General features: G+C 42.9%; 1 pseudogene; it reads right to left on the reverse strand.

The window, feature by feature from the left end:
- Nucleotides 1-1,142: 1,142 nt before the first annotated feature.
- LOC147423569 (ran-binding protein 1 homolog b-like) lies at nucleotides 1,143-2,756 on the reverse strand (annotated as a pseudogene).
- Nucleotides 2,757-25,873: the final 23,117 nt, after the last annotated feature.

Genomic DNA, 25,873 nt, shown 5'->3' on the forward strand with positions numbered 1-25,873 from the left:
CCGGTGTTTCAAGTGCGGCGAACAATGGCATGCGTACCGCGCTTGTCCCCAAAAGAACAACCGCCAAGATCCTCCTAGAGCTTCCTTGGTTGAAATCCAAGAGGAGGAGACTCACCAAACTCATCACAAAGGATCTCCTCTATGCCATGCTTGGGGAAAGGTAAGAGAACATCATGCTTTTATTCTCTTTGACCCTAGTTCTACTCACAATTTTATATCTATAGAGTTGACCACCAAGCTAGGCATACAAGCTTACGAGATGGGAGATGTCCTACCCGCAGACAGTGCTTTCAAGGAGCAAGAAGCTTCAGTCACTCCCTTAATCGGGACATTGAGGCTTCATGTTCAAAGCTATGTGGACAAAGAGGACTTCTTTATCTCTCCTCTCAAGCATGAGGATGTAGTCATAGGGGCACCATGGTTTGACCACCTGGCTGCCAATGTTAAATTTCCTGAAAGGAGAATCTCCTTTAAGTTCAGGGAAAAAGACATGTATATAGATGCTAAGGAAATGGGTAACACTATTCCCATTTTACATACACCAGCTTTCAACAAGTCAATAAAGAGCTTTATTTCCATGTACATGATTTTTGTTAAAGATTCTCAAAATGAACCTACTGCTTTAGCAAAAGAAAATAAAAGAAACCAAAAGGAACTAGAGTTATCCAATTTTCTCAAGGGATTTCAAGATGTTTTTATTGACGACATCCCTTGTGAGCTACCTCCTAAACGAGGTAATGTTGAGTCTTACCATCACCCTAGCAAGCTTTCTCGAGCGAACTAAAACCCGAGCGAATATCTAAATGGCATCTACCCATGTTGTGCTATGTTTACTATTGATTTTACATTTCATTTCATGTACAAGTGAAAGGTGTTCAGGTGTTTTCTACCTTTGCAATGTCGCACAGCATTGGGCCTCACAAGCATTGATGTTGCACATTGCAACGTGGCTCAACCTCAGCATCGCGCAAGGTGAGGGACTCATATATAGGCATCACTGCTACATTGTTTCTCTCTACGTATCCTGCATGGTTAGCGATATGATCTCCATCTCTAGTCAGTGCCCGTCATGTAGTTGGACATCATCGCAATTATGGTAGTACTCAATGATGGCCCGAGTAACTCTGCATTGAGGCTGGGTGTCATGGCCCGAGTAAGGATGGCCAGTGGCAAAGTTCCTCCTCCACTTATTCACTATTGGCCTCCTTGTCGCCAACTTTTAGCCCCTCAATAAACTCGCCCACCTCCTTGGGGTGCCTGACATCTCCTTTTGAGCAGCCTCAAAAGCTTTTTGTAAATGCTTGAGCGTGTTCCACACTCCCAACAAAGAAAATGCAAAACATTTCATCTTTTAACTCTCCTTCTGCAAAATCAGAAGCATGCCACACCCAAGCCTTGTCACTACCCTCATGTTCCTACAAGCAACTTATAGAAGGGAACGATTGTGTGATTTGCATAGATTTCATGACCAATCGAACGTTTTTGGTCTTCTTATGCTAGAGTAGCTTTACCTGCCTCATACCTCTCTCTTTCCACTGGTTGTCGTCCTTATCAAATTGGTATAGCTAATTGGCCTTTAGGTCAATGAGAACATTCTCATTCTCCTTGCCAATACTGACAGCAAGGGCATCAAGCTTGATGATGCGGCACCTGTGTCTTCCTCCTCAATTGCAGATCTTGCATCATCACCTTCCTCTATAGCGGCATTTTCCACGGGCTCTTTCTCTTCGTTGAGTGCTTAGCATCCATTTGGGCTAAAGTGGGCTGAGAGAGAGAGAGAGAGAGAGAGAGAGAGAGAGAGAGAGAGAGAGAGAGAGAGAGAGAGAGAGAGAGAGAGAGAGAGAGAGAGAGGAAACAACCTACAACGAGGATGGACGAGCTCGTGGGTGTCAAACTTTGCACCAAGTACTATATAGCAAGGGCGAGAATCAAAGTTTGCAATATTTCATTACTTGCTGCAAGGACCGCACGTCGGCGTGCACACGACTCTCCAAAAAAAGTAGGTATATTCAAACTTTTTGAGGTGTTACATTTTGGGGAATGTGTTGTTTTGGTCCAGTGTAAAGAAAAAATCATTTTTCCAAACATACAAAATTCCCTTTCTTGAATTTTCCAAGAGGAAATCTTAGAAAAATAGTTTTATTTTTCGGGTTTTACACTAATTTTCTCTATTTTGGGTGGAGTTTCTCCCTTTTCCTTGCCTTCAACCGGCAGTTTTGAAATTTTCTCTATTTTAAGGAATAATTTCTCCCTTTTCCTTGCCTTCAACTGGCATTTTTGAAGTTGAAAACGTATTATGCTGAGACATATTTTTCTCGAACACTGCTTTGGGAAAAAAAATAAAGTCTTGTCAAGTTTTATAAAATCAGTTTTTGGGAGACTCTGTTCGACCGCGCGCCGGCGCGCGCTCCTTGAAGTAGGAAAAGTTATCGTCATCGTCGACTCTCTTCATCCTACAGTCGCCCTCTCCGCCTTCTGCCCTCCTTGCCTCCTCCTGTCATACACCACCCTTTGCAACAATAATCCCTGCCGGGATGCCGCATTTTTAATACCTGCAAGCTCGTCATGCTGAAAGCTGTGCGTGTTGCACTCCTGCTGCGAGGCGCCAATCTGCAGCACTCCATTTGAGCTCTAAGCTCTCACAATCAAGCAGAGAAGAGCCTTGCATCCAAGTCTCGCAACCTGCCTCCCAACCCACTGCATACTTTCCCCTCCCTTCCTGCACGCCTATCAACCTGCCTCCCAAGCCGTTTCATGCTTCACCCTTCCTGCTATTGTGATTCCACTGAGCTCCCATCTTTGTCTCCTTCCCGCCCTAAGGAAAAAACACAGACGCACGCGCACACAGATTGTAGATGGATGTGTGAGAACAAGGTTGCAAGGGAGTCAGACTTTTGATGCAAGGGAGATAGCAATCTAGAATCTCTCTCTGTCTCTCTCTCTCTCTTGAAACTAAGTTTACTGATTTGAAGGATGTTGTCTTTCTCTCTACCATGAGAGAGAGCCTAGAGGTGTTGCCGATTGGATACGCAGACTATAGTGAAGAAGGGGAGGATACAGGATGGCGACCTGGGGGCACGTGGGTAATCTGGCAAAGCTAGCGACCGAGGATATGAAGCATGGTGGCATGTGCCATATGCTGGACGATGTGCAGCAAGGCTGCAGGTGGCTTGCGATGAGTTTTTCTTTAAGTGAGTTCGTACTATGCAGCAGCTATGCCTTTGCGCTCGATTAGCTTAGCTCTAGAGTCCAAAAGGTATCAAGATCGAAGTCCATTGCTGCAGGGGAGCTTTGCATCAATTCAACCATGCAATTGGAATTTATCAAGATTTTGTGTAATAAAAACGGATGGACTGAGGGTATATCCAGTAGGTCTTGTCCCTTTAATATTCCAAAAGTTGTACTACTTGAGTGTGACTACGATACAACAATATCTACTTAGTCAAAAATGCCAGTTGAGGGCAAGTGTAAAAGGCCTCAAAATAAACCTAATTTTCTAAAGTTTTCTCTTGCTAAATTCAAGGTAGGGAATTTTGTATGTTTGGAAAAATGATTTTTCTTGAACAGTGATATGAAGAAAGGCATACCCTTTGCAACTACTCTTGAGAGAGAGAGAGAGAGAGAGAGAGAGAGAGAGAGAGAGAGAGAGAGAGAGAGAGAGAGAGAGAGAGAGAGAGTTGTTATATAAAATGTAGGCGCTGGGACAAACGTGGACCATGCATGAGTGGCAATATAAATTGTGGGCACCAGGAGCAAGCGATATGCTGATCTTCACAAAGGCATATGTACAAGATTCTTCCTTTTGACGGTTTTCATTGAATTGTCAGAACATATTCCGCAACATTTAGACAAAATTGCTTTTTCCCTAAGATTCTTTGGAATCTAAGATGCAAACCACTTTACCACTCTACCTCCTGAATGGAATCACATCATGAGATTTGTACTCACCTTGTTGTGCCTCATAGTCTCTCTCTCTCTCTCTCTCTCTCTCTCTCTCTCTCTCTCTCTCTCTCTCTCTCTCTCTTTCTCTCTCTCTCTCTCTCTCTCTCTCTCTCTCTCTCTCACACACACACACACACACACACGGGAAGTCCTTGAAGCAAAAAATGCAGCTTGAGAGCAAGAGGAGAAGGAAAAGTCCCTCTTAGATTTTTACAAAACTAGTGAAAAATTATCGCGATGGAAAAAATGGGTTTGTAAAGTCAAGAGATGAATATTTCAAATATAAGGGAGAAAGTTGTGAAGAAGAAGAGGCTAATCTTTGAGGAGGTAAGTGTGATATTGGAGGAGGATAGCTAATCTTTGTGGACGTAAGTGTGGTATTGGAGGAGGATACCTATAAGCATGAGTCTGTTACAGTCATTGAACCCATTGGTCGGAGAGGATATGCATCTGCACATAGGGATACACACAATTTTGGCCCAAAGTACAGGTTGCAACAAAGACGGTATGGGCAATTAGAAGAATTGAACCAGGTATGTATGATTCATTAATGATGGCTCACATGATATTATGCATGGGGTTGCCCCACCATGTTTTTGGGGCTGCAAAAAATACCCCGCATCCAGGTTGAACCTTAGGGGGGTTGTGCCAAGGTTATGTTGGGTTTTTTGTTTACTTTGCTACACTACCCTCTATAGAGTAATGATTGATGTCTTGATCAAGTATTTTTCATTGTATACGCTCGCTCGGTTTCTTGTGCACGCGTAAGTACTCGCTCAAGGATTGGGATTCCTCGATAATGATGACCATGCAATTGAGCTTCTTCCAGGAATTTCACCGCCTAACAAACCTACTTATACAGTTTCTCAAGCTCAACAAGAGGAGATTATGCGGCAAGTGCATGAGTTAGTTGAGAAGGGCATGGTTAGGCCTAGCTCATCTCCATTTTTGTCACCTGTGGTATTAGTGCAAAAGAAAGACGGCACATATCGTATGTGTGTCGACTACAGAGCACTAAATAGGATCACTATCAAGAATAGGTTTTCCGTTCCACGCGTAGAAGACCTATCTGATAAGCCACAAGGATCGACCTGCTTCAGTAGGATTGACCTAAAAAGTGTCTATCATCAAATAAGGATAGTTGATCAAGACATTGTAAAGACCACATTTCACACCACATTTGGTCTTTATGAATACATTGTCATGCCTTTTGGCCTGACCAATGCACCAACCACATTCAACCTCTTGATGGAGAAGCTGTTCAGGCCTCCTTGAACCTTCACTGGAGTGTTCTTTGATGATATTATCATCTACTCTAATTCATTAGACGAACACCTCCAGGTAATATTTCAAGTTTTGAGAGAGAATAAACTTTATGTTAATGGAAAGAAAAGTGAATTTTTCTTGCAATAGATTCAGTATTTAGGTCACATTATCTCTCAAGATGGCATCCAAATGGATCCATCAAAGCTAGAGGTAATAAAAGAATGGCCTAAACCAAGGAATCTTCATGAACTAAGAAGCTTTATAGGTATGTTTGCATACTATAGAGGCTTCATAGAAAAGTTCTCACAAATTGCGGGACCATTACATGACCTAACAAACAAAAGCACTAGGTATACATGGTTTGCTAAGGAGAACAATGCTTTCGAAAAGCTTAAAGAAAAGCTTATCTCTCAACCTGTGCTTACACTACCGGATCTCTCAAAACCATTTGAGGTCCAATGTGATGCTTGTGGTGATTGCCTTGGAGCTGTTTTGCTCCAAGAAGGGCATGCCATAGGCTATGAGAGTCGAAGGCTCGACCCTATTGAGCAAGCTTTAGGCATATATGAAAAGGAACTCCTTGCAGTTCTACATGCCTTAGACTCATGGAAGCACTATTTATTGGGGACTCCTTTCATTCTGCGAACGGATCACCAAAGTCTTAAGTACTTCATGACGCAGACCAAGCTCTCCGACAAACAAATGAGGTGGGAAAGTTTTCTTTCTCAATCTGATTTTCATATTGCTCACATTGCTGGCAAGCATAATCAAGTAGCCGATGCACTCTCAAGATGGCTGAGAGTGAATGCAGTTTCCATATCAACTCACAATAATCTATCTTCAATGATAGATGAGTTTGCTATTGATCCCGATTTTAGAGATTTGATTTCAGCCCTTGCATTAGGGAAGAAAGAAGAACCATTTACTTTACAAGATGGTTATCTTCTCTATGGCAATAGACTATGCGTTACTAACTCACTACGTGAGAAAGTAATGTATGAATCTCATGCTCCACCTTATGCGGGGCATAGAGGGATTCAGTCTACCTTGAAGGGAATTAAAACATATTTCTATTGGCCTACCATGAAAGTGAACATAAAAGAGTATGTTTCTAAATGTGTGGTATGCCAAAAGACAAAATTTGATAGAGGGAAGCAACTTGGATTTCTTCAACCCTTGCCAAGCCCTAATTCAACATGGGAAACGATATCAATGGATTTTATCTTTGGATTGCCTAAGTCTATCCATGGGAATACGGGAATATGGACGATAGTAGACAGGTTCAGTAAACAAGCTCATTTTATACCTATCAAAAAGACTATCAAAGCCCATCAAATGGCAACCATCTTCATTTCACAAATTTTCAAGTACCATGGCTTTCCACTGTCCATAGTGTCAGATAGAGATCCTAGAATGACCAGTAATTTATGGAAGGGTCTCTTTCAGAATTTAGGAACAAGGCTAAACTTCTCTTCGGCCATCATACACAAACGGATGGTCAAAGTGAAATAGCTAACCTAACCATTCTCGATCTACTAAAAACCCATGTAACGGAAGTAGATCAAAGATCCCTATGGGAGAAGTACTTACCCTTAGTGGAGTATGCTTACAATAACACTGTACATACTTCCACGGGAAATGCACCTTTCGAGGTAATTGAGGGGAGATCAAAAAGTCACTTGCTACTTAAGGTACATGGGAAGATCTTCGCTACAGATGAGTATAGCTGAGACCTACAATAATCTTTCCAAAAGATTAAGGATGCTCTCTATCTCACAGCAAAGGCAAAAGGTTGCTGCTGACAAGCACAGAGGAGCCCAAGCCTTTAAAGAAAATGATTGGGTCTTGTTAAAGTTTCCCAAGGCTCGATTAAGGCACACGACGGGCAAGAATCGTACGGGCACCAAAAGTACTATGCTAAACTAGCAAAAAGGTACTATGGTTCCTTTCAGATTCTTAGGCCAATCAATGAGATGGCCTACCAACTCAAGTTGCCCAATCATTGGCTCATACACAATGCTTTTCATGTGAGCCTATTAAAGCCTTACAAAGGAGAGCCACCTCAAGAACCAACTATTGAAGACCCACCAGAGATCGAGGATCAAGAGGAGGTGCTGCAGCCCGACATGAAGACAAGGTACTAAGAGGCAGTAAGACTCTCCGACGATATCTTATTAAGTTTAAGAATTATCCTTTTGAAGATGCTAGATGGATGCAAGGCATACAATTAAAGGATAACCTAAACCTTGTCAATGCTTACAATGCTTCCCAAGAGTAAGCAAATGTATAAAATGTTAAAAATGAACAAAGTTTTTGTCTTATAAGACTTTCTTTTTCTTCATTGTGCACAAAAATGAAGTAGTATGCATGCTTAGATCAAGTTTGTGGAGACGACGTCTCCCAAACACCAAGTAGAGCTTGTCACTCTACTATGGAAGACTGATAGGACTAATGTGCAGACATGCTTGCGGCAGCCTCAGGCTCTCAAGTGCCAAATGGACTAGTCATCCATTGTGGAATGATGTCGTAGGGTAACATAGGGATCCCCTACCCGCTAAGAAAAGGACTCATGAATATGCTTTATCTTCTCTACACCATAGTCGAGGACGACTATGATTTCAAGAGAGAGGTAATTTCATAATAATCAAAATCTAATTCTCCTAAATGATTTTCTCATATTAAACTGATCATTTAATGTGGGGAAGTGCCAGGGGAGAAAAGGCTAGAATATTGGTTAAGCTAGCAGACTGGCCACAGTAGGGATCCAAAGGAGGGAAAATAGGGATCCAAAGGGGGGGCCATCTGCAAAATAGCCATGTGCAACAATGGGCTAAAAAGACCCTAAGGTTCAGCCCATTAAGACTTCCAACATGCTAAGGTTCCAAAATTCAAAGGTTGTGTCCAAAGGGTTAAAGCTTAGGGGGAAATTGGATGCTTTGTGTGCTCTCCAAAGTCAACACATATCCCTACATGGGAGGGGGTGCGCCCTTCTTCTAGGGGATGAGAGAGAAAGCCACACACACACACACACACACACAGGCTCCCTTTACACAAAGGGAATGAGGGACACATGTCATCTCCCTAGGCCAGATGCCCACAAGGTGTGCCCAATTTCTATTGGATGACCCTTGAAGTGGACCAATGAGAATTAAGCTAGAGTAAATCTAGTTTAATTAATTTAAAAACATTTGATAAAAGAAACCAATGAGAATTAAGTCTTCTAGAAGACTATTGGGCAGTCTCCCAAGGGGTCCAATGAGCATTCAGGAGCCCAATGGCTTGCCTGATTCCTATTGGCCAGGAGGCAAAGGGGTCCAATGAGAGTTTAGTTTAATTATTTAATTACCTAAAGCTCTCACAAAAGGGGAAAGGGGAACACATGTCAAAATGCTATCACTTATGCTGCTTAATTGTGATTGGCTTGACTTGGGGAGATCCAATGAGGCTGGAGCAAGAGCAAATAGCAAGGGGGCTCGCCCAAGAGAGAGAGGGGGATGATTTTTGTAAGGCATTATCACACACACACTCACACAATCTCATGTGTGAAGAAAGAGAAGACTATCTCTTCCCAAGATTTAATGTAGAGCTCATCACCTACTCCAAGCTTGTGAGATAGAAGCCTACATCAACACACTCTTGGCATGTGGATGCAAATCCAACCAAGAGCCAAGCTTCAATGCATGTTCATCTCCTCTACCAAGCTAATTACTAAGCTAAGCTATGCTAATATGAGTGATTATGTGAGGAGATGTACATCTTTCTCGTAAGATACTCCTTCTTCCCCTCAATCTACTCTCATACCTCGCTAGCTCTCACCATCTTCGAAGGTGTGTGAGGTCTTGGGTCTGAGAACGGGGATAATTCATGTTGTGTTTGCTAAGTGTTTGCTTAGTGCATGAATCTTTCATCTTCATTGCACTAGCTAGTCTTGAAGGAACACAAAGAACTGTATTGTACAATGTCTCTCTTGATGGGTTTACATGATGTTTTCTATGGCTACTGAGGTTTAACGAGATGGCATGTCCGCCATGAGGGCTTCATTATAATTATGTGAGATATACCCCAAGGAGAAGCCCCTTGATTTAAATAATTCCTGGGTAGCAGTCGTGAAACCATCCCCATCTACCACTGTCTTGCCTTTCTCTATTGGTTGTGGATTGTTTGAATATGATGGAATGTTACTCCCCCCACTAGGTTTAAACAAAGGTCTTCGGTTGGGTGGTTGCCTACCAGTAGGTGTCCTTGCATAAAGTGGGGATGATCCACTTGCTTGTTATTGGTTATGACACTTTTCCTCTATCAACTGTGGAGACATTTTTCCCAAAGATCTGCTCTTGCGGGACCATATTTTTGCTCCCGGATAATATGGGATGAGGTGAGAGGCAGTAGATATTGTAGGGTAGTTTTTTGAAAAATACCGTGAGTTTCCACAATGATATCACGACCCAACAAGATTCCCCGATTTCAAGTAAAACACAAGCACTACAAGACGTCTTTAATGTAGCGATGCTCGTAGTGCGACGCTCAGATTGGGAAAAGCTCGGCCTCGCTATAGGCATCGCTATGTAACAAAGACTATAGAGACGCTCATAGAGAAGCTTATAGTGATGTTCATCGCGACGCCGACCCTTAAAAATAATTTGAGAGCACCAGAAACTCAGATCTATAGATCTGAGTTTCGGTGCTCTCGGCAAAATAGGTATACGTGTCCCCCCCCCCCCTCCTCCCCCCCCCCCCCCCCCCCCCCCCCCCCCCCCCACACACACACACACACACACGAGGAGAGGAGGGAGAGCCAAGTATGCTCCCTCCCTCTCCTTTCTCTCATGTTCCCTTCCCCCTCCCCCCCCCTTCTCTCTCTCTCCACACACACACACACGAGCAGAGGAGGGAGAGCCAAGTATGCTCCCTCCCTCTGTTATCTCTCATGTTCCCTCCCCCCCGCCCCCCCCCCCCCCCCCCGCCCCCTCTCTCTCTCTCTCTCACACACACACACACACGAGGAGATGAGGGAGAGAGAGGTATGCTCCCTCCCTCTCCTCTCTCTTATGTTCCCTTCCCCTCTCTCTCTTTCTCTCTCTCTCTATCTCTCTCTCTCTCTCACACACACACACACACATTGTGTGTTTGTGTGTGTGTGCGCGCGTGCGTGTGTGTGTGTGTGAGAGAGAGAGAGAGGTTAAAAAGAGGGATAAAGAAAGGAGAGAGAGAGAGAGAGAGAAATGAAATGAAATGATATATTTAATGTCTTCAAAATGCCAAAATATCTCATGAGACCAATCCGATAAACTCCTTGTGGATCTTATCTAATGTTGGGGTACAAACATACAAATGAAGTAAAGTGGAAGACTAAAATCATCATCAATTTTCAACATTGGGCGTTGTTTGAGAAAGTAGTGCATCGCTTGGTGAAGAGCTTCGTCAATGTCCGCCTTGTAAATAGACATAATGTGTGAAGTTGAGGGTTGCCAAAAAAAAATTATGCTCTTCGAGGTTGTACCAATGGAGCTGATGGTAGCAGGTCTTATGGTGTTTGTAAGCGGTGTTTTTGTCATAATTGGAGCAAACCATGGCCAAATCTTGTGCCATTTCTTTCCCCTTTCCCCATTCTTGCATTTCCTTTCCTCAAAATTTTTGGTGCCAATTGTGCGAGTTGTGTGTGCCCCCTGGGCCATTTGTGTGTGAGGGAGAAAGAAAGAGAGGTGTGTGCTATAAGATTGCTAAAAACGGGCAAAATCATGATGGTGTGTTGTCTATCAATTGTGTGGAGTGTGTCTTCATTGGTAGGCATTGGTGCACCCAAAGTGTTTCAACCCTAGCAGAGGACATAGGTAGTGATTTGTATGCTTATAGATGCATGACAGAGGGCTAGAACATATGGGAAGAGCCTGGGTAGATAGCTGGCAACAGAGATATATGCTTTATGTGGGTTTTTAGACCCTAAAGGCTACAAGATGGGCCAGACAAGGTGGTAGGTGAAGGAGGCTCAAGGTGATGGTTTCTAGCTCAAAAATGTAGATCTTGAAGTGCTAAAGGAGCAACTCCAAATGGCTCATCAAACGGAGCTACAAAGCGAAAGCCATGGCTATTCAAAGTTGAAGGTATTTTTGCAAATCTGAGATGTACAAAGAAGGTGATTCCAGGTATTCCAAGTCATTTTGGAGCTATGTGTGTGTAGTGCTTGATTTATGGAGCCTGCTGGTCTTTTTAGATTGTCGTTTGAAAGTTTGGAGGTCAAGATACTAGCAAGTAAAGATTTGTCCAGGCCCTGTTCTGTGTCGGGTTGGTCGCATCAATAGATGTGACATCTAAGATTTTTGAAGCGTTTCTAGGTTTTGTATGAATTATATGCAGCAAGTAAAGGCCATGGGAGTTTACGGCTTGTCAATCGGGCACCGAGTCGGTCAGATATTAAAGTTTGAAAATGATGGAAGTTGTCGGTCAGGTGGTAGCAAACGGGTTTTTTAGGCGCATCATTTGAGGGATCGGCAAAGCCAAACTGGTAGTGAGGTTTGTACAGTTCGTAGCCAACAAAGAGATCTATTGGTTGGAATTTGCGGCTCAATCACAGGGTTGGTGTGCACCAAATGGCATCGGATTGAAATGGTGAGAGGAGGAGAATTTTTATGCAATTAAAATGAAGAGTTGGTGAAGTTTTGACCATTGGGGGGTGATTTGAAGTGGATCTATCACGTATTTGTGGGTTAATCCCACATGATAAGTACGAGGTTCACTTGGTAGAGTACATAAGCTCAAGGGAGACGTGCACTTATGTGTTGTCGGGTAGGAGTTGAGCTTCGAGGACTGTTCGTCATGGTGCCCACAGCGCGCACAACATTGTTGTGGTTGATGTGGGGCGGTACCTGGTGGTTTTGTTGAAGCAAGTGGCGGATAGACCCGTTATCGATGGTTGTTGACTCTACAGTGGCATGATGATGTGGTAGAGGCCGATCACGCGCCCGTAAGGGCCAAGTCGTGCCTTGGGTTCCCAAAGGAAGTAAAGAGAAGAAAACAAGGGCAGCCTCACATGCAAGGTATACCAAAAATAGACAAGGAACTAAAAAAGGGGAGTGCCCACGTCCAAGAGGAACCCGTTCTTCCATGTGGGGGTTTTTTTTCTCGCGGTCAGTGAGACGGGAGGACCAAGGGATTCTTGAGCCAAAGTGTGGCTATGGAGTTGGTGTGGAGCTGAAGGGCAGCCAAATTTTTGTGCTCTACTTGCCGATGCTTATGTTGGTTAGGAGCTAGAGCTGTATATAGTCGTCTTTGTTGAAAGAAATCCATCATTATTGTGCATTTGGTGTCGACTCCCCTTACCCCTTCTCTTCTTTGTTGTGTGCATGTGGTTCCGGGCGTGTGTAGGTAGTTGTGCCCCCCTGATGGTCTGCACAGAAAGGTTGAGAGAGATTGTGTGTGGGGTGAGGGATGGACTGGAGATATACAAGATGATTGGGCTTTGTTGGTGGTGTCATATTGAGTGTGTGCAAACGGTGGTTCGTCGGTGAGTCGTGTGAGTTTTAATTTGAAGGTGGACTCTAGTGGATTGGGGTGTGTAGTGATTGTCTGGGGCTATAGAGAGGCAAATTACTTGGGTTTTGGGTGTGTTGCCCTTCCCCCTATCCATCTTCAAGTGCCCCACGGAGGAGCATTGATGCTCCGATTTGAAGTTTAAAGTGGTGTTTGGAAGCCGACAAACGGTTAGCGGATGGTCAAAATATTTAGCAGTTGTGTTTAAAGTTAGGAGAGATGATGGAGGCAAGCTTTGGCCCCATAATTGGAGGTGTTGAAGACCGTGAAGATTGGTTGGAAAATTTTGAATTGTGGATGATATTGATTCACATGTTGAGACGGATGCGGAAAATCTGCAAATGGTGTCGTTGCTGATGCGCAGACAAGCAAAGGTTTGGTACAATGATTTGAAGGGTGATGATCAGAGTTCATGACACGAATTGTGGAGGTAATTTTTGGAGCAGTTGGGAAAGGTGATTGCCTCGACAGAGGCTGGTGCTAAGTTGAAAGTGGTACACCAAGAAGTAAGGATTTTTCTATTTTCCTTGAGAAATTCGAATCTAGTTGGAATCAGTTAGAATCCATGCATAAACAAGTGCCAAGGGATAATGCAAGCACAAAGAGTATCAACTCAACACTCAAATAAATAGATCTCAGCTGAGCATAAAACTCATAACTTTATGAACAAGTGGTGAGAAAACATTGTGCTCAAATCACGTCTCACAAGTAGTGATGTTAATCTGACAATTGCATAAATCTATACTTGTAAGCATGTAGAACCTATAACCAATAACTATTTGTAAAATGTAAGCATTAAACTCACAATATAATTAGAATGTTCATCAATCAAAAAGAATGTATACCATAGATCTACCTATAGCCACTATGAGCATACCATAAATCTCACTCCTACGACAGTGGATACAAGAGCACTAAATCCATATCCAAGCTAACAAAATCTATAAAAGTGAGAGTAAATACTTGATCACTATAAAAATGGAGTAAATTAACCACTACACCATCCTAGAATCAAATTGCAAATACATGCAACATATGGCAATAATTTGGGAATAGAGTTTCTCTTATATTTTCAATAAAATCTCAAATACAACTTAGTCATTCAAAGTGGCATGCCAAAAAATCATAGAAGTATAAATTAATCCAACTAGGCACTCTGCATAAACGAGAGACTAAGTCTCTCATCCACAAATGTCATACACCGATCAAAAGGGATCAAATGCTCTAGAAACACAATGAATAGAAGCAAGACATTGTTGTGAGTTCTCACAAAAAGTGCATAAACTTGTCCAAGACAAAACCGTCTCAATCAAAAATCCACATATGGCATACATACACCATAAGCATGGCATAAGCTCATTCCCACATGAGTAGCTCTTTGGAAACTCCACATCTCTCCTATCAGTATACCCATGAATACATCACCTACGAGCTATCAAGAGCTCGATTTGTATTAGCATATGCATACATAACATTGAGTGTCATAAAATGGTAACCATCATTTTGCAACATTTGTTAGCCTACTCAACGTCCTCTTCCTCATATGTGTATATAGTTTTCTACGCTATTAAGTTATCTAGAGTAAATTTCCCCTCCTGATTTAACCTTTGTGGCGACACATACATTATACTCTTCCCAAAAATGTCACCTTAGTCATATATTTATATTACCACCCTTTTCTTTTTTTCTTTGTAAATAGAATAAGCATACAATAACCAACTATATACCCCCAAACTTTCTTACCTCTTGTGAATTAGTAGTAGAAAAATAATATATCCATCTTCCACCCCATATAGATAAATTCCCATGGAAATCAACTCTCCACTTGTCTTTACCAAAGATTATGGTCCCTCTCTACAAGTCTTCTATGCCCCCTACATAGGTGGCCCAATATCTCTTAAGAATATACATATAGTTTCTCTCCTTTCAAAAAGACTCCAATTGTATATTCTTTTCACAATAAAATAATATTGGGGCCTCCTCTATTTGTTTAAGCATCATAGCCTTTTGAAAAAGCATGATTCCCCTTGGATGCATACAAGCAAAGGGCCCATACAAGAAGACTTGGAAGCAAAAGGTTCCCTAGCCTAGTGTGGACCTTCCAAACCGAATTCCTTGGTGCATGGGCGTGAAGAATAGTCCAAATTCATATCAAACATGTTGAGAAGGTCAATTTTGCCTTTTGAAGCATGTCATTCCGAGCTACAGGTAAAAAGTTATGGTCAAAATAGTGTAAATCTGTCAGATTCGCAGCAAAAGGGAACTGTAAATCAAGTAAATCAAGAGGGTGAGATCTTATTTTTCCCCTAATCATCTTCTAGAAGAGAAATGAGTGTTCAAGGTCACTTGCATGTGATGGGACCAACCTAAAGATGCTTTCTAAATGCCAAGACAGACAAGTTGAGATACCCCGCAGGAGCCACCCGTAGGGCCTCATGGTGGGGCCCACCTACATTATGCACCCCTATGGAGCCTTCAGGGTCTAAAATGATATTTTTGGTGAATAAATAGTCCCTTTTATGTCCAATATTCAGTGAGTGGTCAAAGGACACTTAATTAGGTCTAATCACTTACTCTAATTAAGTGTAGCATAATCCCACTCCTACACAACTATAAATAGCCCCCCTTGGAGAGACTCAAGGACACACACCTATATTTTCAACTTCATGTTGTTTTCTTGATCAATAGTAGAGAAAACCCCAACTCTCCCTCTTTCACATCCTCCCTCCTAACCCTCCTCTTTGGAGGAAGTGCAACTCTATTCTCCACTCTTTCCATTCTACAATCTCTTACTCCATCAACCCAATAAATCATTTGTAGCACCTCAATAACTTGTAAATACATCATGATCTCTCTCATGGTTATGTTAATGATCATGAAATCATCTTCAAAACTTTCAAGTGTCACAATTCGTGATGGTTAGCCAGCGTCCGTCCTCCCCTTAAAAGGTGTGCGAGAAATCAAGTAAGTGTTCTATTCTCAATTTACCATTGGTTTGTTTCTCCACACTTATTCAATTGGTAAAAAAACTTCCCCGTTCCTGAGTGGGTATTTCATCACAGTAAGATAAGATAGAGTCCTTGCCTACATCCATCCAAACAAGACAACAATCAGTTAGCCTTGGATGTGTTTTATAGGTATCAATGGACCATATCAGTTGTTATCCATGTCCATCTTATAAATTTTAACTACTTTAGCCATGCTTAGGTTATTATATTTTTTTAGTAGTCTTTACATATTCCTTCAAAAATCAGTGGTACAATCCACCTTCTAATCTGTGTGGTGAAGTCCAAAAAGTTTAAGCCATAGCTTGGTAGCTATGCTTGAGTCCATAGTAGCAAACATATACTTACTAATCAATAGAGTATAAACAAAAGACTCCATTTTTTCAAGTGGAACCTCATTTATTGAGCCATATATCGGTATATATGCCAAGTTTTGAGGGTACCAGTCATATACTTACCTTCAAACTTCCCAAGTTTTCTCCATAGCTTGGTAGCTATGCTTACACTAACAATCGCATCCATATACTTACCAATCAGAAATAGAGTATCAAGTGGAACTTTATGTCATGAGCCAAAGGTCAATTTTTTACGCCAAAGATGAGAGTAATCTCCATATACTTACCTTCAAAACTGTCATAATAATCAATATCTAATTCTCCTAAATGATTTTCTCATATTAAACTGATCATTTAATGTGGGTAAGTGCCAGGGGAGAAAAGGCTAGAATATTGGTTAAGCTAGCAGACCGGCCACAGTAGGGATCCAAAGGAGGGAAAATAGGGATCCAAAGGGGGGGCCATCTGCAAAAGATCCATGTGCAACAATGGGCTAAAAAGACCCTAAGGTTCAGCCCATTAAGACTTCCAAAATGGTAAGGTTCCAAAATTCAAAGGTTGTGTCCAAAGGGTTAAAGCTTAGGGGGAAATTGGATGCTTTGTGTGCTCTCCAAAGTCAACACATATCCCTACATGGGAGGGGGCGAGCCCTTATTCTAGGGGATGAGAGAGAAAGCCACACACACACACACAGGCTCCCTTTACACAAAGGGAATGAGGGACACATGTCAGCTCCCTAGGCCAGATGCCCACAAGGTGTGCCCAGTTTCTATTGGATGACCCTTGAAGTGGACCAATGAGAATTAAGCTAGAGTAAATCTAGTTTAATTAATTTAAAAACATTTAATAAAAGAAACCAATGAGAATTAAGTCTCCTAGAAGACTATTGGGCAGTCTCCCAAGGGGTCCAATGAGCATTCAGGAGCCCAATGGCTTGCCTGATTCCTATTTGCCAGGAGGAAAAGGGGTCCAATGAGAGTTTAGTTTAATTATTTAATTACCTAAAGCTCTCACAAAAGGGGAAAGGTGGACACATGTCAAAAGGCTATCACTTATGCTGCTTAATTGTGATTGGCTTGACTTGGGGAGGTCCAATGAGGCTGGAGCAAGAGCAAATAGCAAGGGGGCTCGCCCAAGAGAGAAAGGGGGCTGATTTTTGTAAGGCATTATCACACACTCACTCACACAATCTCATGTGTGAAGAAAGAGAAGATTATCTCTTCCCAAGCTTTAATGGAGAGCTCATCACCTACTCCAAGCTTGTGAGATAGAAGCCTACATCAACACACTCTTGGCATGTGGATGCAAATCCAACCAAGAGCCAAGCTTCAATGCATGCTCATCTCCTCTACCAAGCTAATTACTAAGATAAGCTATGCTAATATGAGTGATTATGTGAGGAGATGTGTAAAGAATGAGGATGCAAGAGAGCTACACAAGACAAGCACAAAGCACACAGAGATGGAAAGCTTCTTCTTCTTCTTTACAGAAAAGAGAGTACAAAATGACTAAGTGCTAAAGCTGAAAAGTAGCAGATATGTACATGCGGTCACTAAGTGTGAACTCGCTAGAAGCGTACTAGGCTGGCACAATAAGTGTAGTCCAGCTGTAGAATCACTGGCAGAGATCCTCCGTGTCGGTCACCTAACGCGCCAGTGAGTAAATGTCGTAAGCGGCCAAGACCCGTAGTGGATGCCAGCTCAAGGTGTAGAGCTCGACATCTCAACACTCCTCCTCGAGCTCTGCATGTTTCAGAGTCCAAGCATAGTCTGGAAACGTCGAAGATTCTCAGCTCCGAGGGCCTTGGTAAAGATATCCGCTATCTGCTCCTCTGTGCTGACGTAGACCAAGTCGATGTCGCCCGCCAACACTCGCTCTCGAACGTAGTGGTAATGGACCTCTATGTGTTTGGTCCTGGCATGGAACACTGGGTTCCTAGCCAACTGCATGCTGCTGAGGTTGTCACAATGGATGAAAATCTATTGGTCCACCTGCACTCCCAAGTCCTCAAGTAATGTGCATAGCCAAGCTACCTCGCACGTCGCAACTGCTGCACCTCTGTACTCGGCCTCTGTGCTCGATAAAGCAACCATAGGATGCTTTTTGCTGCTCCAAGTAACAGCAGCACTCCCAAAAGAGAACATGAAGCCACTCGTAGATCTCCTATCAACAATGCTACCTACCCAATCTGCATCTGTATACCCATACAATGCTAATGGTGCATCTGCTGCATAGAACAATGCGTAGTCAAGAGTACCTTGCACATACCTAAGTGTGCGTCGTACTCCATCCAAATGTGGCTTCCTCGGAATCTGCATGAACTCACTCTCCAAGCCTACTGTGTAGCTCAAGTCTGGCCTCGTGATAGTCAAGTAGATTAGACTACCCACAATCTTCCTGTACATGTTGACATCCTCAACAACATCACCCTTCTCTGCACTCAGCTTTGCATTCACATCCAAGGGAATAGAAATTGGCTTACAATCAGCCATACCATACTTTGACAACATGTCCAAAGCATACTGTCTCTGTGATAGCCATACACCCTCTGGAGTCCTGATCACCTCAATGCCAAGAAAGTAGCGCAACTCGCCTAAATCTTTCATTTCAAACTCCTGTTTGAGAAGACCCTTCACATGGTCAATCTCCATAGCATTGTCACCAACAATAATAAGGTCATCTACATATATGGTAATGAACAAAATCCCCACATCACTCTCACGTACATAGAGTGAATGATCAGCATGAGCTCTCCTAAAACCAATATTGACAAGATACTTGCAATCCTGTCATACCATGCTCTAGAGCCCTGCTTCAAACCATACAAAGCTTTGAGAAGTCTGCATACATAATCTGGGTAACCTGGATCGACATAACCAGGTGGCTGATCCATATACACTTCCTCTTGCAACTCACCATTCAAGAAGGCATTCTTTACATCCATTTGATGCATAATCCATCCTCTAGATGCAGCCACTGTTATGACAGATCTCACAGTCGTCATCTTTGCCACTGGAGCAAAGGTCTCCTCATAGTCTATGCCATACGTCTGTGCATAACCCTTTACGACCAGCCTTGCCTTGTGACGCTCAATGTTACCATCAGCCTTATGCTTGGTTTTATACACCCATTTACAGCCAATAGCTTTCTTGCCACTTGGTAATGGCACCAACTCCCATGTGTCGTTTGCTTCCAATGCAGCCATCTCTTCATTCATTGCATCATCCCAATGCACATTTCCAACTGCATCCTCAAAACATGTGGGCTCCACATCCTGTATCACCTTAGCCATGTAGGCTTGGTGATGCACTAGATACCCATCATAAGTCAATTTTTGAACTGGATTTCTGACTCTATTAGATCTGCGTGGTCCTGGGTCACTCCTTTGCCCTCTAGCATCTTCTTGTACTTTCCTTACACCAGGTGTCCTGACAGCCGGAATTCCAAATTTCTCATCAAGACTTTGTTCAGAACCATCTGAATCCATGTCTACATGTGAAAAACCTGATGATGCATCAGCCATAAAGGGAGGTTCATCAACCTTTTCCTTTCCTTTTCGTGATACATTCCCTGTACCTGTTGGTGGAGTAACCTGCGTACGTAGTCTACCATTCCATGGTTTCTCAACAGAGCCACGAGAAGAGGACTCTTGTGGTCCACTCAAAACCTGTGACTGTGGCCTCACATTTTGTACAACCACATCATCTTTTACATCAGCCCCAATAGTGCCATGTGCATTACTGTACCAGCTGCTCATCTCATCAAAGACTACATCTCTGCTCACTCGTAATTCTCGTGTAGTAGGATTGTAGCACCTGTACCCCTTTAGTTCAAGGGAATATCCCACAAGAATACATTTCTCTGCTTTAGGATCCAATTTCCTACGCAACTCATCTGGTACATGTACGTAAGCTATGCAGCCAAACACTTTCAAGTGTGCCAAATCAGGCTTTGTACCTGTAAACGTTTCCTCAGGTGTTACATCATGCACCACAACTGTAGGTGTCCTCTTCATAATGTACACAGCTATATTTACGGCTTCAGCCCAGAAATGATGAGGCATGTTCTTCTCATTCATCAATGCACGTACAACCTCTGCAATGTGCCTGTTTTTCCTTTCTGCGACCCCATTCTGTTGTGGAGTATATTTGCATGTAAACTGCCTGCTATACCATGCATTTGCAGAAAATCTGAAAAATCATTGGAGAAGTACTCTCCCCCTCCATCTGACCTCAATGTCTTGATTTGCATATCTGTCTCCTTCTCAATCATGACTTTGAAGTCTTGAAAGTGACCAAACACTTCACTTTTGTTACGCATGAAGTAGACCCATACTTTCCTTGTATGGTCATCAATGAAAGAGACATAATACCTGCAACCATGTATACTTGCAGTATCGGTTGGACCCCAAACATCTGTGTGCACCACCTCAAGTGGCTTTTTACATACATTGCGCTCATGTGGAAATGAGCCCTTTGACTGTTTTCCAAACTGGCATGCTGCACACACTTTATGCATACCATCTCTACTCATTGACATGGCCAATGCGTTTGTGCCAAATGTCAACATCAGCCACAACACCTGTGCCCTGTGCAAATAATGCAGCTTTTACCTCAGGCATGTCTACATTCAGCGTAAGCATTCTGCCCACACATTTGCCCTCTGTGATCAGCTTACAGCCATTGGGATTGAAGCGAACCTGCAAACCTTGCTCAAACATTTGTCCAACAGAAACAAGATTCTTTGTAATGTTTGGGACATGAAGTACATCTGCTAACTACTTTGATTTCCCACTCTTCGTATTTAGAGGTATGTCCCCTACATGAGCAATGGGGTGAGCTGTGTCATCTCCTATCTGCACATAGCCTGACACATCTGGTTTGCGCATATCTCTAAACCACTCTCCATGAGACGTCATGTGATTAGAGGCACCTGAATCCACATACCAAACATCATCTTGGGTGGAATTCTCTGCAGTCATTGTATTCATTACATGCTGCATAACAAACATGCGCTCGTTTTTGCTGTCATCTGCATCTCTGCTAGTAGATGCATAGTTGCCCTGTTCTCTCTTTCTACTTGCTTTTCCCTTTGGATAGTCATGTGACATGTGACCTCTTTCACCACAAGTCCAACATTCTCTGCTATCTGGAGTATGTTGCTGCCTGGTTGATCCTGCACCACGACCTCTTTGACTCCCCCTGCCTTGAGAATGGTTTCCCCTGCCACCTGTATTGTTTTGATTTGATTGACCTTCTAGAAATTGGCCCCTGCAACCCCTTGGGCCTCGACCATGACCTCTACCTCTACCTCTGTTGGAGTTAGAATAGAAGGCCTGTTCAGAATGATTTCTGCCATGAGAAGAAGATGTTTCAAGGTTCTTCTCCTCAAGAATAAGAATAGAAATCAAATCTTGGAACACGAGGATGTCGTCTCTTGCATTCATGGAAGACCTAAAATGTACATACTCATCTGCTAGACCATCCAAGCATGCACAGACAATGTCATCGTCTTCCACTGAGACTTTAATAGATGCAAGAGCCTCAATGATACTCTTGATCTTCAAGGCATAATCATTGATTGAGAGGTTTTTCCTCTTAACCTCATTTAGCTCCGACTTTAGTTGAAGCTTCCTGGCCTTGGTGTTCACCTCGAACACTCTGCCTAAGTTTCTCCATGCAATGGCGGGGATTTCAGCATCCTGTAGATAGCCCATCATGCCATCTGTGATGCTCATAGAAAGCAAATACATCACTTTGCTCTGGCCTTGTTGCCAATCCCTCAAAGCTTTCCTTTGTTCTGCTATAGCATTTTCCTCGGGAATCTCTGGTTCCTTTTCATTGTCTCCTTCTACATAGTCCCAATAACCTTTTCCTTTTAGGAAATTTGTTATTCTGAACTTCCATGCAAGATAGTTATTTTTCTCAAGCTTCTCAGTAACAATCTAACTGAAACCGTCAGACATCTTGAAGCACTAAGACAAAAAAGCTGCAATCTGCAAAAACCTGCAAATCTGTTGAACCTGCTATCGTGGTACCTGTAACACTTTCTACACTCAACGAGTGTCCACAATCAAGCGTACATACAACCACTGTACTTGTACAGTAAATCTCTGTATACTGCACTTTGGAGACCTGTTCATAAACTTGTGCGAAAAACGGCATCTGGGCATGGATTGCGAACGAAGGGATTGTGATGCTCTTGCTCTCTTAGCCTCTCTTGCCTGCACCAGGCTCTGATACCATGTAAAGAATGAGGATGCAAGAGAGCTACACAACACAAGAACAAAGCACACAGAGATGGAAAGATTCTTCTTCTTCATTACAGAAAAGAGAGTACAAAATGACTAAGTGCTAAAGCTGAAAAGTAGCACATATGTACATGCGGTCACTAAGTGTGAACTCGCTAGAAGCGCACTAGGCTGGCACTATAAGTGTAGTCCAGCTGTAGAATCACTGGCAGAGACCCTCCGTGTCGGTCACCTAACGCGCCAGTGAGTAAATGCCGTAAGCGGCCAAGACCCGTAGTGGATGCCAGCTCAAGGTGTAGAGCTCGACATCTCAACAAGATGTACATCTTTCTCGTAAGATACTCCTTCTTCCTCTCAATCTACTCTCATACCCTACTAGCTCTCACCATCTTCGAAGGTGTGTGAGGTCTTGGGTCTGAGAACGGGGATAATTCAAGTTGTGTTTGCTAAGTGTTTGCTTAGTGCATGAAGCTTTCATTTTCATTGCACTAGCTAGTCTTGAAGGAACACAAAGAATTGTATTGTACAATGTCTCTCTTGATGGGAGAAACCATAATACAAAGCCTTTTGGAGGGGGGACCGGCTCCATGCAAATCCGGTCCTCAACTATTGTCATAAGCTTAATTTCTCTCTCTTTTGAAAGTATTGTCAATGCTATCTAACTAGGTGTTATGCTTTTTGTTGCTCTCTCCACCCAAGCACTCCTGTAATTCTCATTAGGAATCTATTCTAATGAAATTCCCACTATGTTCATGCTCATTTCCGCTACACACAAGTTATTAGGCCATTAAATGTTACATTGGTATTAGAGCTCAAGGTTTCTCTTTTCTTGCTCAAGAAGGGAGGTCCTCAAGCTAGCTACAAATGGTTGGTATTATTAATTGCCTGTGAGTAAGTCGAATATGGATTTTTTAGCCTTGAAGTGCGCCTGCCTTTTTGCAGTTAACGGGGCATCACCGTCGAGAGCTATGGTCTTAATAGTGGAGTCCTACGGGGCTTGCCTACGGCTTAACCACTATTGAGCTATTAGAAGCTTGACAGGAGCCGGTTTTGTTTTGGTGTCGAAAGACCCTCTCTTCTATTCCTTGCAATTAATGGTATTCGAGCCGCGGGTACAGTAGCTTGAGTGCTTTTTCTAAAGGGGTAAAGAGGAGTAGAAATTAAGGCTTGAAGTGCCAAAGTACACCTAAAAAGTTTACACCTAAAAGTTGTTAGAATGGCTAACAATAGTAAAGAGAGTGAAATTAATGTTGATAACTTTGATTTTGCTCATGAGCAAGCTACTAATGATGCTTCAATGCTTGTTAACTATCTTGTTTCTAGGCTTCAACAAGCCATGGGCAATCCATCTCTCCAAAGTGAAGTGCAAGGGCAGCTGCGTGCTCACGGGATTCTCCAAGCTCATCACCATGACGACAGAATACCTAGGAAGCCTCCTTGTGAGACTACCAAAAGAGGTCTCTCTCCAATTCGGCAAGAAGAAGACAATCCATATGACGGGCTCAAGAATTTACTTCTTGATGATGCATCTCCTTCCCAAAGGAGAACTCAAGAGCCTCCACCGAAGGAACGAGAAAGAAGAGAGTCTCTCGTCACCTCGCGGAGATGGCTCCACGAAGACGGCGGGCTAAACGCTCTCCATCACCACCAAAGCGGAGAAGACCATCGTATTCTTCTCCTCACCACAATTCAAAGAGGGATGATAAAAAGAAAGAGAATAAAAAGGCGAGAAAGAGGACACCCTCTTCTCCATCTTCTTCATCCTCTTCCTCTTATGAAAGTGATGGTGAAGAGGACAAAGATCAAGACAAGAAAAAGGCGAGAAAGAGGTCACCCTCTTCTCCACCTTCTGCAAATTCTTCACCTTCTGAAGAAAGTGATGGTGCAACCTTTGAACCATCAAAAAGAAGAGGCCATAGGAAATCCTATGCTGCATGGAAGAGGTCGTCCAAGCTGAAGAAATTCAAATAGGGAGGGAAGAGCATCTCTTTCCTTACTTATGATGGCACCTTTGGTGCTACGGACAAAGTATTGGCCTTTATCCAGCAATTCGATGCGGCGTTTGGAGATGAGGGCTTCACGGAGTCCTCTAAGCTACGCCATGTATCTATGCACTTTCAAAAGTCCGCCAGACAATGGTGCTCTAGCCTACGAGCCAACGGTGAAGCTCCAAGACCATGGAAAGCTTTAAAAGCTTCCATTATGAAGCAGTTTTTGGCCACCGATGCCAAAGACAAAGTACTCACCGAATGGCAAAGCTTAAAGCTCTCTCCCAATGAATCCATCCACAAATATGTAGACAAGTTTTGGGACCTACATGTCATAATAATCAATATCTAATTCTCCTAAATGATTTTCTCATATTAAACTGATCATTTAATGTGGGGAAGTGCCAAGGGAGAAAAAGCTAGAATATTGGTTAAGTTGGCAGACCGGCCACAGTAGGGATCCAAAGGAGGGAAAATAGGGATCCAAAGGGGGGGCCATCTGCAAAAGAGCCATGTGAAACAACGGGCTAAAAAGACCCTAAGGTTCAGCCCATTAAGACTTCCAAAATGCTAAGGTTCCAAAATTCAAAGGTTGTGTCCAAAGGTCAACCTTAGGGAAAATTGGATGCTTAGTGTGTGCCCAAAAATTCTTTCTACATCCCTACATGGGAGGGGGCGAGCCCCAAAGCTAGGGGATGAGAGAGAAAGCCACACACACACACACAGGCTCCCTTTACACAAAGGGAATGAGGGACACATGTCAGCTCCCTAGGCTAGATGCCCACAAGGTATGCCCAATTCCTATTGGAAGACCCTTGAAGTGGACCAATGAGAATTAGGCTAGATTAAATCTAGTTTAATTAATTTAAAAACATTTAATAAAAGAAACCAATAAGAATTAAGTGTCCTAGAAGACTATTGGGCAGTCTCCCAAGGGGTCCAATGAGCATTCAGGAGCCCCATGGCTTGCCTGATTCCTATTGGCCAGGAGGCAAAGCGGTCCAATGAGAGTTTAGTTTAATTATTTAATTATCTAAAGCTCTCACAAAAGGGGAAAGGGGGACACATGTCAGAAGGCTATCACTTATGCTGCTTAATCCCTATTGGCTTGACCTGGGGAGGTCCAATGAGGCAAAAGCCAGACTAACTTAGCAGCTAGGGCTCGCCCAAGAGAGAGAGGGGGCTGATTTTTGCTTGGCATTGACACTCACACTCTCACACTTGACCATGTGTGAAGGGAAAATACTCTATCTCCTCCCAAGCTTTAATGGAGAGCTCATCACCTACTCCAAGCTGGTGAGATAGAAGCCTACATCAACACTCTCTTGGCATGTGGATGCAAATCAAACCAAGAGCCAAGCTTCAATGCATGCTCATCTTCTCTACCAAGCTAATTACTAAGCTAAGCTATGCTAATATGAGTGATTATGTGAGGAGATGTACTTCTTTCTCGTAAGATACTTCTTTTTCCTCTCAATCTACTCTCATACCCTGCTAGCTCTCACCATCTTCGAAGGTGTGTGAGGTCTTGGGTCTGAGAACGGGGATAATTCAAGTTGT

Source organism: Adiantum capillus-veneris, chromosome 26, assembly GCF_014529385.1.
Source record: "Adiantum capillus-veneris isolate H3 chromosome 26, ASM1452938v2, whole genome shotgun sequence".
Taxonomy (NCBI): Eukaryota; Viridiplantae; Streptophyta; class Polypodiopsida; order Polypodiales; family Pteridaceae; genus Adiantum; species Adiantum capillus-veneris.